Source organism: Cervus canadensis, chromosome X, assembly GCF_019320065.1.
Source record: "Cervus canadensis isolate Bull #8, Minnesota chromosome X, ASM1932006v1, whole genome shotgun sequence".
Taxonomy (NCBI): domain Eukaryota; kingdom Metazoa; phylum Chordata; class Mammalia; order Artiodactyla; family Cervidae; genus Cervus; species Cervus canadensis.
The window spans coordinates 21,199,182-21,213,196 of NC_057419.1; positions in this window are offsets into that span (position 1 = coordinate 21,199,182).

The window sequence follows — 14,015 nt, forward strand, 5'->3', positions numbered from 1 at the left end:
TTTGAATGAGACACAAAGAAAAAGTTTTTTAAAACCCAGCCTCCCGACATGTGCACCTCAATACCCCAAATGAAAAGAGCAGTGCATTTCCATTGAACCTCAGTGTTTATCATGTTGCCTTTCCTCCCTCAACTCAGGACTGAAGACTCTCCTGAGGGTGGACCTGGCTGCCCTCCCTGTGATTATAGGCACCCATAACAGAACTTATTGACATCCCCACATATCTCCCCCTCCCTCTGCACTCCCGAGGCTGCTTGTTGCAAACATCTGTAACTGCCCAGGACATCACACTGAGCTGGTGCCCAGGGCAAGACGGAAGTGCTGCAGAGTCAGTGCCCCTGAGAGCGGGCCTCAAATGATGACAAACTGTTGGTGGAGAAATACCCCAGCTTCCTCATCCCACCAGCAGGATAACTCTGCAACATGATCGATATTCTCCTCCAGACGCCCGTGGGATTGATCTCCAGGAGCCCATGACAGGCCTTGCTTATTATCACACGCAGCGATGGCTCCTTCCCTTCTCTTCTAACTACTCCACTTGCCCACCAGTGTTTCCTGGGACTGCCTTCCAAATAACCAACTTGCATTTGAATTTTTGTCCCTAGATCCGCTTCTGGGGGCACCCATCAGGACGTAAAAGACACAAAGGTGAGCTAACAGCTCTGAATGGACTCTGGAATTGTAAGAGACAAGCATGGAGGCCAGCAAACACCTGTAACTGTAGTATTTTGGTGTGATGGTTAAAATCATCTGACCGAGTTCTGCTCCCGTATTGCTGACCTCTGTACAAAATCTGTGAATGCTGAGTAATCTCGATAGCCTGTTTTCTTTGCTCCTCCTAAATTATGTGCTTTTTGCTACCTAGAGTGACAGAAGCAGAACAACACCAGTCTCGTTTTGCTCTGTGGCAGACTGAACCCTCTGTGTTCTGCGTCAGGAGGTCAAGATCCAAGCACAATCTGGGATCTCGTGAGGTCGCTGATGCATACCATGGGGAACCTTGGGGGACAGGACATTCTGCATTTGTGCATTCCTTTAACAAATGTGGGCTTCCCTGGTGGCTCAGATGGTAAAGCGTCTGCCTGCAATGTGGGAGACCTGGGTTCAATCCCTGGGTTGGGAAGATCCCCTGGAGAAGGAAATGGCAACCCATTCCAGTACTCTTGCCTGGAAATTTCCATGGACTGAGGAGCCTGGTAGGCTACAGTCCAAGGGGTCGCAAAGAGTCGGCCACAACTGAGCAACCTCACTTTTAACAAATGTATGTGGAGAACTTACTGCTAGTCAGAGTCTGGGGGATCCAGAAGGGATGTGCATTAAGTCTGCTCAGGCTGTTGCTACATGCAGCTCTACCAGCCCCTTCCCTTGGGGGTCTGGCCACATGGAAGCTCCCTTCCCACCTGGCCTAGACGAAGCTAGAGCCTGCTGAATGCTCTCCCTGCAATTATTTCAGGCCTCTCTGCTTCACCCTCCACCCTGGGAGCAGTGTTATCCTTCTAAATACAAAACTGTATGTCACTCCCCTGCTCAACAGTCATCAGTAGCTCCCCTTTGCCTGTGAAATAAAGGACAGACTTCTGACTGTATGTGCAGCTAAGGGCTCTCCAGTCTGGCTCTACACCATCCTTTCCCACCTTTATCCCTTCCAGCAAGTGGTTTATATTCCCCCGAACACTCCACAATCTTTTAGACCACTATCCTCTCGCCGTTCATTAGGTCTGAATCTCACTTATCCTTTTAGCCAATCCCTAATCACTGTTGAGCACCCACTTAGAATGTCACCTCTCCTATGAAGACTTGCTCACCCCCTCCTCTATTTTCAACAGCACCAACAGCCATGTCTTCTATGTCCCTTGCTGTTGTTGCCCACGTGGCAAATTCAGTATTGAGTACCCTATGCTATCACTGTTTCTGGGTCTGTGCGGAAAGCAGGGGTGTTGCCATTTTTGTTCATCTTTGTACCCTACTGGTGGGCTTCAGACAATACCTAGCACACTGTACATTCGTAAGAAATGCTTGCGAACACCTGCCCAGACCTCAGAGAGCCAAAAGGAGATTTAACCCTTTCTCTCCAGTAATTGGTACCATTCCTGGTGTAACATCCATTCTGCACACCTGGATGGGACTGTTCACTTGGGTTGTCCTCTCAGCTTCTTCTGTTTTGGGCCCCTACCACTTCTCTCCCTTGCTTTATAGCTGAGCTCTGGAGGTTGCCCCAGGATCTGAGGTCACCAGCGTGCTCCGAGGTGCCAGTTGCCAAAGCTGAGCAGGTGGACTTTTATTGCCCCAGGGCTGCATTGTGAGGCTCCACAGGCATGAGGAGGCAGGAAAGTGATGGCATGGCAGCCCCCATAGACACCCACAGGGAGCCCTCAATTCTGAGGGGTGACAAGGAGACTCAAGAGGGGAAGGAATCAGATGGAGGTGCATTATACCTGCAGAAGCTGAAACATCATTCACAGGTGGAGGGGAATGTCTCCGAAGAGACAGCCAAGCACTTATGTGTCCGTATCTAGGGAGGAGAGGTGAGTATGCAGCAACCTCACAGGTACTCAAGTGAGACCAGCAGCCGCTTACTCCTCCCAGAGGTCAATGGCAGCGCTGGCCTGGACAACCTTCACCCATCCTCAAACTAGAAAATGATTAACTAAACCTCTTCACTCAGCTGAGAGTCCGCTTCTTTAAGGTACAGGCCAGAATGTTGCCTTCTTGAGAGATCTGGCTTTTATGAGTGCTTCCCACAAACTGAACCAGGTAAGAGGCCGTGTGCTTTCTGTGCATCGACTCAACGAATTCCCATAATGAACCCTGGTTGGTAAATTTCTTAAGCATCCTCCATTTTGCAGAGGAGAAATCAGAGGCTCAGTGAAGTAACTTGGCCAAATTCACACCATCACTAAGGAGTGGAACTGGGATCCTTATCAGTTCTGTCGGGCCCCATGATCCATGTTTGAAACTTCTAGACAATGCCACCCTGAGTACAGTGCCTTCCCTGACATCCATGAAGAAGAGACTGTATAGAAACAAGGTAGGGGCCCTGGCCCCTGGCACTTGGCCACTAACTAGCTGTGTTTCCCTGGATATGGCACCTGATTTTCTGGATCTCAACAATTTCCTCATTAGACAAGACTGTGACTGCAAATCTCCTTTAGATTTAGCATTTTATGAGTCTATGGTGGAACTGTATTTTCTTTGATGCATGGTTATCAAGGGTGGGTATCTGGGGTCTATGAAAAGATTGACTGATGGAATATGGAATTGAGTTTAAGTAGTTGGCATATTCCTGAATCATGGTATGAGAAGGGCTTTTGTTGTCATTTTTAGGTTGTTGCATTGATAAACCTTTTTTACTGTTAGAAATTATGCTTTATTACAATGCTCTAATACATAAAACATTGTGGGTTTTGGCACTGAGAAAATCAAAGAAATCAATGAATCAGAATCAAGTATCCAGAACAGGGATGTGAGCACTTGATTTATGAAAAATGATTCATGACAGAACAATGGGAAAAGGATGATCTTTGTAAAGAATGGTGTTGGATTAATGGGGTAGACATATGTGAACCATACTGTGTCTTGGCCACTGATACACCAAATACAATTACCAGTGCCAAATGGATCAACTGGATTATAGATCTAAAACTGAAAAGTAAAGTCAGTGTTGATAAACCTTGAAGGGCCAGAGTTTTAGTCCCTTTGACACATTCCAGTTCTCAAGTATTCAGTTCCTTGAGTGGGTCTTCCCATCTCAGGTTGTCAACTTCCTGAGGACAGTAACTCTCTTTAAAATCTGTGCATAAGTGCCAGTGAATATCACAAATGGGCAAGTGATGAACACCTCTGGTGATGATGACCATGGTGGTTTAATTGAATAACTGTGTTTTCATGTTTATTTGGGACTTCAACAATCACTACAAAGTATTCTGGTTACTACCACTGCTGTATATCAAATTATCCCAAAACTTAGCGACATAAAGCAACACTCTTATTATGCCCACGGATGGGTTCTGTGAGTCAGTAATTCAAACAGGGCACAGTGGGGATGCCTTGCCTCTGCTTCATGTTGTTTGGGGCCTAAGTTAGGAAGACTCAGTGGTTAGAGGTGACTGATTGGCTGGGGGCTAGAAGCACCTGGAGGATCTTCACCCACATCTGGCAGTTGGTCCTGGCTGTTGGCTGGTGTATCTGTTTATCAGAACATATACACATGGCCTCTCTGTGTACCTGTTTGGGCTTCCTCACACCATGGTGGGGTCACAATGGTAGGACTTCTTTTATAGCAGTGTGAGTACTCCAGAAAGCAAGGCAGAAACTGTATCACCTTTTATAACTTAACCTTATGTGTTACTTCTACTTCATTTCATTGGTTATAAGTGAATCATTAGAACCAGATAAGATTCAAGGAGAGTGGATATGGCCACCCACCTGTAGATGGGAGGAGTGTCAAAACAGGTACCACATTTTTACTTTTTATAGGGTAGGAACTGTGTCATAGTTATCTCTGAATCCCTATCATCTAACTTGGGACATGGCACAGAGTAGATGCCCCATGAGTGACTGGTAGATAAAGCAATGGATAAATGAAAGGAAGGAAAATTCATCCCACTGGAGAGGGTCACTCTGAGGAATATAGACATTTAGTCATTTTTACCTATTTTTGTTTGCATTGCGTTTGGTTTTGTGTTTCAATAATAAAGGAAATCCGGAGAAGGCAATGGCACCCCACTCCAGTACTCTTGCCTGTAAAATCCCAAGGATTTATATATATTAGTAGTTGTAATGATATTCATCTGTTCTTCATCCTCTCAAAACAGAAAAGAAGAGTAAAAAAAGAGTTTCTCCTGGTAGCCTGCAGTCCATGGGGTTGCTACCAGTCGGACACGACTGAGCAACTTCACTTTCACTGTTCACTGTCATGCATTGGAGGAGGAAATGTCAACCCACTCCAGTATTCTTGCCTGGGGAATCCCAGGGACGGGGGAGCTGGTGGGCTGCCGTCTATGGGGTCACACAGAGTCGGACACGACTGAGGCGACTTAGCAGCAGCAATAAAGGAAATCAGAGTTTGTAAAAGACCTGCAGAGTGGAAAATAAGGTCAACGGTATTATGATACTTGTGCTCTTAAGGAGCATTCTATGGTCATTTATTCTTCTTCAGCCCGATACAGTCTCCTATGTTTCAATTTGTTGCATGGTTTCCAATAGACCATTTTAGAAATCAAGTTCTACCAGAACAGATTGAACATTTCATGGTGAGGTCTGAGCTGACTTCCTCAGTCTGCCTGCCCAGCTCCTCTTTCTCGGTATTCTCCTAGATGACTTCTAGTCTTTCTATCTCTTTCCCCTCCCCTCATCACTCCCCATCCTGCTATCTTTCCTTTCCCCTCCCCTGTTCTTGCTTACTCCATACTCCGCCTCCAATGTTACCTCCTCTAGCTTGGGCGTGGGATGTCTTCAGATTTATTAGAAGAGTCAAGAAGCCACCCCTCCTCCCCTGGAGACTGTCCAGATTTGGATTAGAGCCACTGGTCCCTGGAAGTCTCTTCCTCACTGCTTTGGTATATGGTGTTTCATCACTTTCATGGGCACAAACTTATGATGTCATGTGAAAGGCTTAAAGCTCCTGTGGTTGCAAACTAGCACAAAAAGCCCAATTTTACCAAGACACAACAGAAAAGGATTCTTCAAGAAGAAAAACTATGACAATGGGAAGCTGCCATTCCCAAATCCACATTTGGAAAATTCTAGTCACATAAACATATGCCAGCAGAGACCTCAGAGAGCATCTTGCCCAACTCCTCCTGTAACAAATAGGGAGCTGGGGGCCAAAGAGGAAGAGCTATAACAACCAGCATTTACTGGGTGCTGACTGCCCCAGGCACTTCATTACTTTATTCCAGTTGTGCAACCACCAGACGAACTGGAATCATTAACCCCATCCCCAAGATGAAGAGACAGAAGCTCAGAGAGGGTCAGTAACTACTGCAAGATCACACAGCTAGAAAATGGCTGAGTAGAGATTTGAATCCAGTGTCTAGGATGAGTCCCCAAACTGTGCTCTTAACCATTAGACTAAACTGTGTTTCTAAGTGACCTTTTATCCTCCCTTCCCCACCCAGGGTCACATATATTAAGAGTTAATAGACAAATTTCACAAAGGTAAGTTGAGCAGCGCCTGGAATTCAACAAGTGATGCTGCAGTTCAAGTCAAAGTCAGACTTCGTTAAAGTAAATTCTAATTCAGACTAGAGAGCCTAGGAGACTTTGGGGATGGTCCTTTGTAGAAACCACTATGAGCTTAGAATGAGTAAGGACTATAACAATGTGGTTCAGTGGTTTTAAGACTCAGACCTGAAGTCAGCATCCCAAGGTTCAACACAATTTCTGCTTCTTCCTAACTTAATCTCACTGTGCATCAGTTTTCTCATCAATACAATGGGAGATAGTGATAGTTATCTGCCTTAGTAGATGTAAAAGGCAAATAAGACTAATAAGCATAAAGATCCTAGAACAGTGTTTGACACATAGTGAGCTCTTAAAAAGAATTTGCTCTGTTATTACTCAATGTTGTCTCCAGGGCCTAACATAGGTTTCAGCACATGGAAGGTGTTCAATAAATGTTTGTTGAATAAATGAAGAGAAATATATTAGTAGTTGTAATGGCATTCATCTGTTCTTCATCCTCTCAAAACAGAAAACAAGAATAAAAAAAGAGTTTCTCCTTGATTTTACCTTATAGTTTTTCCACATGTGGAAGCTTGATTCTTCTGTGATTGAAACCACTGTTCCTTGGCAAAGCCTGGAGGAGCCTGAGGACCAGCTGTCTTCCACTTTAATTCTTTTCTGAGGCCCATTTTACCCAGGAAGAGACATCTTAAAAATGTGGAAGACCACAGCTTCAGGACGCTCAGTTACAACTGTCAAAAACTCAACCCAATCTGATAGAAGCCAAGAACTAAATTTCTTGACTCAACTATAAACTACAAGGATGACTTCAGGCATGGCTAGATCTAGGGATTCAAATGATGTCATTGGAACTCGGTCTTGTTTGATCTCTAGCTCTGCCTTCTTCAGTGATGGTTCTATTCTCTGGCAAGTTCTCCCCTGTGATGGCAGGATGGTCGTCAGCAATTTCAGATTTATATCCCCACTCCAAAACCAGGGGAAACAAAGTACTTACTTTTATCACTCCAGGCAAAGTCCCAGTTTCAGCTCTGAGTGGACCAACTTGGGTCCTGTGTTCATTCCTGAATCAGCACTGTGCCTCCAGGAATGAAACACTTTGATTTTCCAGGCTTCATACATGTATCCCCCACCTTGATCTCAGTAGAGCCAGCCCCAGACAAACTCTCTGGACTAAGACTGAGATGCTATCCCAGTGGAAGAGAAAGGAGATGGGCAGGCACAAATAACAATCTTCTACCATAACTAGGCAGAAGAAGGGGTGCTGAGCCAGTCTATAGCACCTTCCTTAAAAGGGTGGTAGTAAATATGCAACCCCCATCTTACCTAAAGCTTATTCTTCTATCAAACCCCACAAACCTCCTTCTAGCTCTAAGGCAGTGATTTTCAAAACTTTTAACTTCTTCCTTCAGCAAAAAATAAAACTTATATTGAAAAGTAGTACATATATGAACTGAAATGTTTCAACAAATTTACTTTTTATTAACTTCAGTGCACTCTGATAGTTACTATTCTATTATAATCCACTCCATTCTAATTTAGTCCATTATACTCCTTCCTTTCCATTCCATTCCAATTCATTTTGTTATTTTTATTAGTCAGGGCAATGCTTAGGCGCTAAAGCCCTAGATCTCAGTTGCTTAACAAAATTAACGTTTCTCTCATGCTCATGTCCTAGCCCAGTGCAGATCAGGCAGCTCTACTTCGTGGCCTCCTTCCTACTCCAGGGATCCAGGCTTTTTCCATATTACGATGCCACCATCTTCAACACAGGATTGTGGTAGATAGGAGTGAGAGGAGGAGAACAGAACAGGGAGACACACACACAGACTCTTCAGGGGATTTCATGGCTTATCTGACTTTTGCCTGCACTCGATGGCCAGAAACTAATAACCAGGCTCCACCCTAACTGTAAGGGCCACTGTGAAACATAGTCTGAGCATCCAAGGAAGAGGAAGTGGGATCCATGCGCACCCGGGCAGTCTATGCCACACTAGTTATGTCTAGTATATGTCTTTTTGTAGTTTGCTAAGGAAGAGGGAATGCTGGTTCTGACCCACTCCATGGGAGTCAGGACTCTTGCAATGGTTGCCAGTGCCTTCACTGGAAAAACCTGGCCCCAGAGGCCTGCCTTGACTTTTTCTCCCTGTAGACTAACTTTTCTTTGCTTCTGCCTTTCTCCTCTCATTTCATGGCATTTGACTGTGTTGTCCCTGACGAGGAGACCCTGACCACCTTCCCGACCACCTTCCTCTCCACCCCCACCACCCATTCTGTCCCTGACTTTGCCTGAGAACCTTCTGCCTCACATCCCAGACTCCCTGAAGGAGTGGGAGCCACGGCTCCTGTCTCCTGCCTTAGGCTGTCCTCCAGCTCTCTCAACCTGTCTACCTTCTCACCCTGGGCAGCCCTGGGGCCTGTGGGGAGCAGGCTTTGCTTCCATTTCCTGTCCTGAGATAGAAAACGAGACACAGGCTCTGCGGGGCAGCTAATGGTCCCTGGAACTGTGGGGCTCTGCCTAGGTCAGGACTGAAGTAATTGAGCCAGCCAGGCATGTAATAAGATAGCTCTCCCTGCTCCCTGCTTCCCCTGCCAACCCCCCCGCCCCCACGACTGCGGTGAGTGGCCATGGAATCTGATTCTAACAGCATCTTTATCTCCACAATAGGCCTCAGGGTTCATTATCTAAAAAGCATTGGCTGTTAGCAAAGTAGCAATTCTATTATCATAGAGGAGAGCTGTCCCTTTAAAACCAAGCAGCAGAGTGGAGGCCAGGCTCTTGCGTTCCCCAATTAAAAGACTTTCTGGTTCTGGAAGAATTGCTGGCTTACTGTTATTCAAGTTGAAAACAGTTTTAGTCAGTGTTTAAATGGTGCTTACCATGTGCTCGTTGGCTCACATGGTAAAGAATTTGCCTATAATGTAGGAGATCCCCAGCTTGGGAAGATCCCCTGGAGTAGGAAATGGCAACCCACTCCAGTATTCTTGCCTAGACAATTCCATGGACAGAGGAGCCTAGCAGGCTACAGTCCATGGAGTTGCAAAGAGTTGGACACGATTGAGTGACTGACTAACAACACCATGCGCTAGACATGGTTCCAGGTGCCTTACAATATTAACTCAGTTAAGCCTCTCAGAAATTCTACAGATGAGAAAACTGAGGCTCAGAGAGGGCAAGGATCTGCCCAAGGTCACACAGCTAAAAAAGAGTAGGGGCCGGATTCAACTTAGGCAGCCTGGCTCCAGAGACTGCCTTCTCAACTACTAGGTTATACTCTTCTCCTGAGAATAATTTTTATTTGTATATAATATTTATATGCTGCTTACAGTTCCTGAAAGGCTTTCACATACTTTTCTGATCCTCACAAGAACCCTGTGATCTAGACAGCCCGATGATAAGGGGGCTCCTAGATTATCATGAAGAAAATTGATATGCTTTAGAGCCAGCTTGAAGCAGCTTTCAAAAGCCAACTGTTAAAGTTTCAGGAATTTTGGAAGCCATTGTAAATGATGGTCATTTTTTTAAAAGTGAAATTGTAGAAATATATAATTAAATAAATTATATTCAAACAAAGGCAAGAAATACTCAAAATTCATAATTCCTTAACCCATTTACGCCATTTTACTCTTCTCTTGGCACTTGAGGTTACCTGTATCTCTGTTGCATGTTTCGGGGGGTGGGAGGGAAGCATGTACAATAGGATGCCACCCTGCAACTCTTCCCAACTCCGTATCTAGTGACATCACACTGGTAGCTTGAAGTCAGACATAGCTGACTCGTATTTATAGTCAGGTAGTATTTATACTGGGAAAATCAGCAGGTTTCTAGAAAGGAGTCCTCTCTGCCCTTCTTCCCTGAAGGCAGCTGGTTATTAAATATTTCCTGCTGCTACTGCTGCTGCTAAGTCACTTCAGTCATGTCCGACTCTGTGCGACCCCATAGACAGCAGCCCACCAGGCTCCGCCGTCCCTGGGATTCTCCAGGCAGGAACACTGGAGTGGGTTGCCATTTCCTTCTCCAATGTAAGAAAGTGAATAGTGCATCCCTATTCCCATGAGTCTGACCATCTCTGCTCCATGCATGTCTCAGGTGTCTGCTGCCTGTGACTTATCTTCCTGTCCTTCTCACTACTTGACTAACATGGTCTCCTTCCCCCCAAATTCCTTATCAAAACCCCAGCCCAGTCTCCAGCGTCTCTGTCCTTTCTCTCTTGGACTCCCACTTGCCGAAAGGACCGTCCCCAGAAGCCCACAGCTGCCTGCACTTGGCCTGAGTCCGCTGACATCCAGCCCCCTGCCTGGCTCTCATTCCTGCCAGGGCCAAGTTTTGCCTTCATTGCAACTTCCAAGCACAAAGACCCACCCACCCTCCTGTTTGCCCTCTCAGGCGCTGGAGTCAGTGAGGCTGACTGTTCTCTCCCACAGTCAGCCTGAGCCTGGTGGGCAAGGGGATGCTTAGCTTCTCTGTGTGTGTTCCCAGGAGCCCACTGCAGATCAAAGAACCGTCCTTCCCTAGTCTTAATGCAGAACACCCCTAACCATGCCAAACGCTATTTGGCAGCCTGGGCCTGACTTATGGGCATTCAGGGGAGCAGGGATGTTAGTGAACCAACTGATTCCTAATAAGCATAGAATATGCTTATTCATCTTCATTCTCTATGAAATGCATTTCATTTTTTAAAATTAAGGATTCCTTTTCATTTACTAGCTCCTTTGCAGCCCCATGGATTTGTAACAATTCCAGAACATTACCATAATATATGAATATATGTAGGGCCCATTACATGCCAGGCACTGTCATAACTGCTTGAATAATATGAAGATGTAGGTATGATTATCACCTTCATTTGAAAGGTGAGAAAAATGAGACACAGAGAGGTTAAAGAACTGGCTCAAGGTCACACAGCCTATAAAGGCAAATCCAGGTCTTGAACCCAGGCAGTCTGGCTTGAAAGTATATGCTTTTAATGGCTATGCTGAAGCGATCTTAAATCGACCTGGTGGTTTTCCCTCTAGGCTTTGACAGTATTCTGTTTATATTAGGGTTAAGAACTTACCGCATTCAATTGCTATTATCTGTCTACAAGTTTGTCTGTATCTGCCCTGGTTCTTCACCTTAAACCCCTTGAGGAAAGGAATCTTGCCTTACTTTTATTTTTGTCCAGGATCCAAGGCAGAGTATATGTTAAGTGCTCACCAAATGTTAGTTAAAATGAATGGCCCTCCTTGTTTTCGAGGAAACTCATAACTCTCAACTGAGACCCAGAGATCTGATAAAGAGGATGACAGAGGCCAGACAAGAACCCGGGTGGCCTGGCCCCGAGTCTGGCACTTGTTCTGCCCTGCCTCCATGTTCTTGTTAGCTTGGGGGACTGGAGGTAAGGTTATGGGGACGTAGAGCAGGCTGGCATTGCTCACCCATCATATTGGAACACTGGTCCATGGCTTCTCTCAGACAGAGTGTGCGTGTTCCAAACCCCGCGCCCCCCAGGACAGAGACAAAAGATAAATGGCCATTGCTGTGCTGATCACTCCTTGCTGGTGCAGGTGGACACAGTTTGGGCTGGAGGCCAGTCTCCAGCTTCATCTGATAAGATGTATAAATGCTCAGAGCACCGAAGATTTAAGAACAAAATCCGGAGTCTCCTCATTTATTTTGTGTGCATCAGGACTATTCCAGCCCAGATCCTATCAAGGAAAAGGCAGAGAGATCCCACTCCCACTACTAATACACACACACACACACACACACACACACACACATTTTGTCAGAGTCTCCTAACACAGGCAGAGATTACCTCAATTTCAACCACCTTTTTTTGAAGCTTTTGGTTTCAGCTAGCTGTTTTTATCCTTATCCCTAGGTAGAGAGAAGAAAAGAAAAAAAAAAAACTTCTGTTTAAGCTAATTGCCAATAGCCAAAAAAAGAAACATGGGGCGGTTCTGTGTTATTTTACAAAGCATAAACAAATGACAAGTAAAAAAAGATAACACCAGGGATTTAAAAAATCCAGTTAACCTCAGCGATATCACAAGGTCCGCGTAATTCATAGGAACTATACAATGAAATGTTGATAGCGTCACTAAGGTCCTGGCAAAGCTTGAAGCACCTTTGACAGATCAAAGAAAAAATAAAACATTATTCCATTTAGGTGCAGTGTTATGGATAACTTGGCATTATAGTTCTTTGGAAATGATTAACTCCATGTGGTATTGATGGTAACAATCCATTTTCTGGCATAATGAATTAGGCATTCCTCCATTGTTCTGTGGGGCTTGTAGCTTGGCTCCATTCTGTGTGTATATATCAATGGCAATTTTTTTATATCTTTCAGTTTCACACACACACAAAATAAAAACACACCCCATAGGCTGCCAGAGGAGAGAACACAAGCTCAAAGCTGATTTATTTGTATCACCCTGAGTAACCTATTTCCTACCTGAGACATGAAACCACATCAAGGGAGGAACTGTTTTTTACTTCTATGAACCAGGGGGGAAATTTCTACTCTTCAAGCTGGGAACTCTGAAACCTTGGCTGAAAAGTGTCCTTTTTTATCTAACACTTTCTCCTTCTGAAAAGCCCTTGTTTTTAAGGACTAATTCTTCCAAGCAAAACTCACCCATCAGGTATCTCACTCATGATTAGTTAATCTGTGAAAATGAGAAACAACCTCTAAGTGGCTGATATACTTTAGCAGCAAGAGATAATCACAGCCCCTAATTTCTGAAACTCATGATTGTCTTGTGACTCTGGGATTTTTAAACTGCAGGAACACCAATAGAAACGAGGTAAAAAGATAGAAGAGTCAGCTAGTGTGATATCTTTATTAAATTCCGTTGTAGTGTCCCTGTGTTGGGTTTGTTTTGTTTGTTTGTTTTTTAATGAGGAACTGCCTCTGAGAGTGCTAATCTGTCTTTAACATCATGGCATTTCCTTATAGTATGCTGAACCATCTCCGTGGCATTTAAAAGTGAAATATTTGCTTCAGAAATAAAAAAGATAGGCAATAAAATGTAGCTGTAAACAAGCCTTCATGGCTTTATTTTTCATAGATAAATACACAATAAGTTCAAACTAGAATTGAATTCCTAAAGCAATACTCCACTAATCTGTATTCGGGGGTCTCAAGCGTATTATCTGTAATTTACAACCAATTTAAATGGCATTAACAGTCTTCCCCTTCTGGGAATTTAAATTTGCATCCTACCATTGAATTAAACAATGATTGCATATTTTCTATAGGGGACGGACTGCTCTTTGATGCTTGTTTTGAATAATGAAGCATCTATTCATGCAGAGGGTGCAATGTGCTCCTTTGTCCTCAATGTAATTGAAGCAAAATGTGAGTTTAAAAGATTTTTCTCCTTAGCCAAAGGTTTGTTGATTGGTGTCTATTTTCATCTATTCAGAATTAAGAAAACAGTCATCTCTCACTGTCTTGGAAAATCATTTACCCAAAAAGGCCTTGAATGAACGGAGGTCAAATTTTGTCTAATTGGATCTTTTCAAAGATGGAACAAGATGTCAGAATATATTGCAAACTAACCTTTGGGGGAATTATACTGTGGAATAATTTACAATTCTTCTCTAGGACCAAGAGAATTAGATGTGGAGGATAAGGGAAAAGGAAGCCTGTTTCTGAAGTAAAGAACTTAAATAACCTTGCTCTCCCATGCTAAACAATACCAAGGTGGGAAGGGAGATAGGTTGCAAGTCATAGAATCTGAAGCCTTAGGAATTCAGGGATGGCAAATTCATGTGGGTGCTGTCTGTTTCCCATGGCAGATGCCAATAATCAATGACACCCCTCTCTGCCATTGAGGGAAGA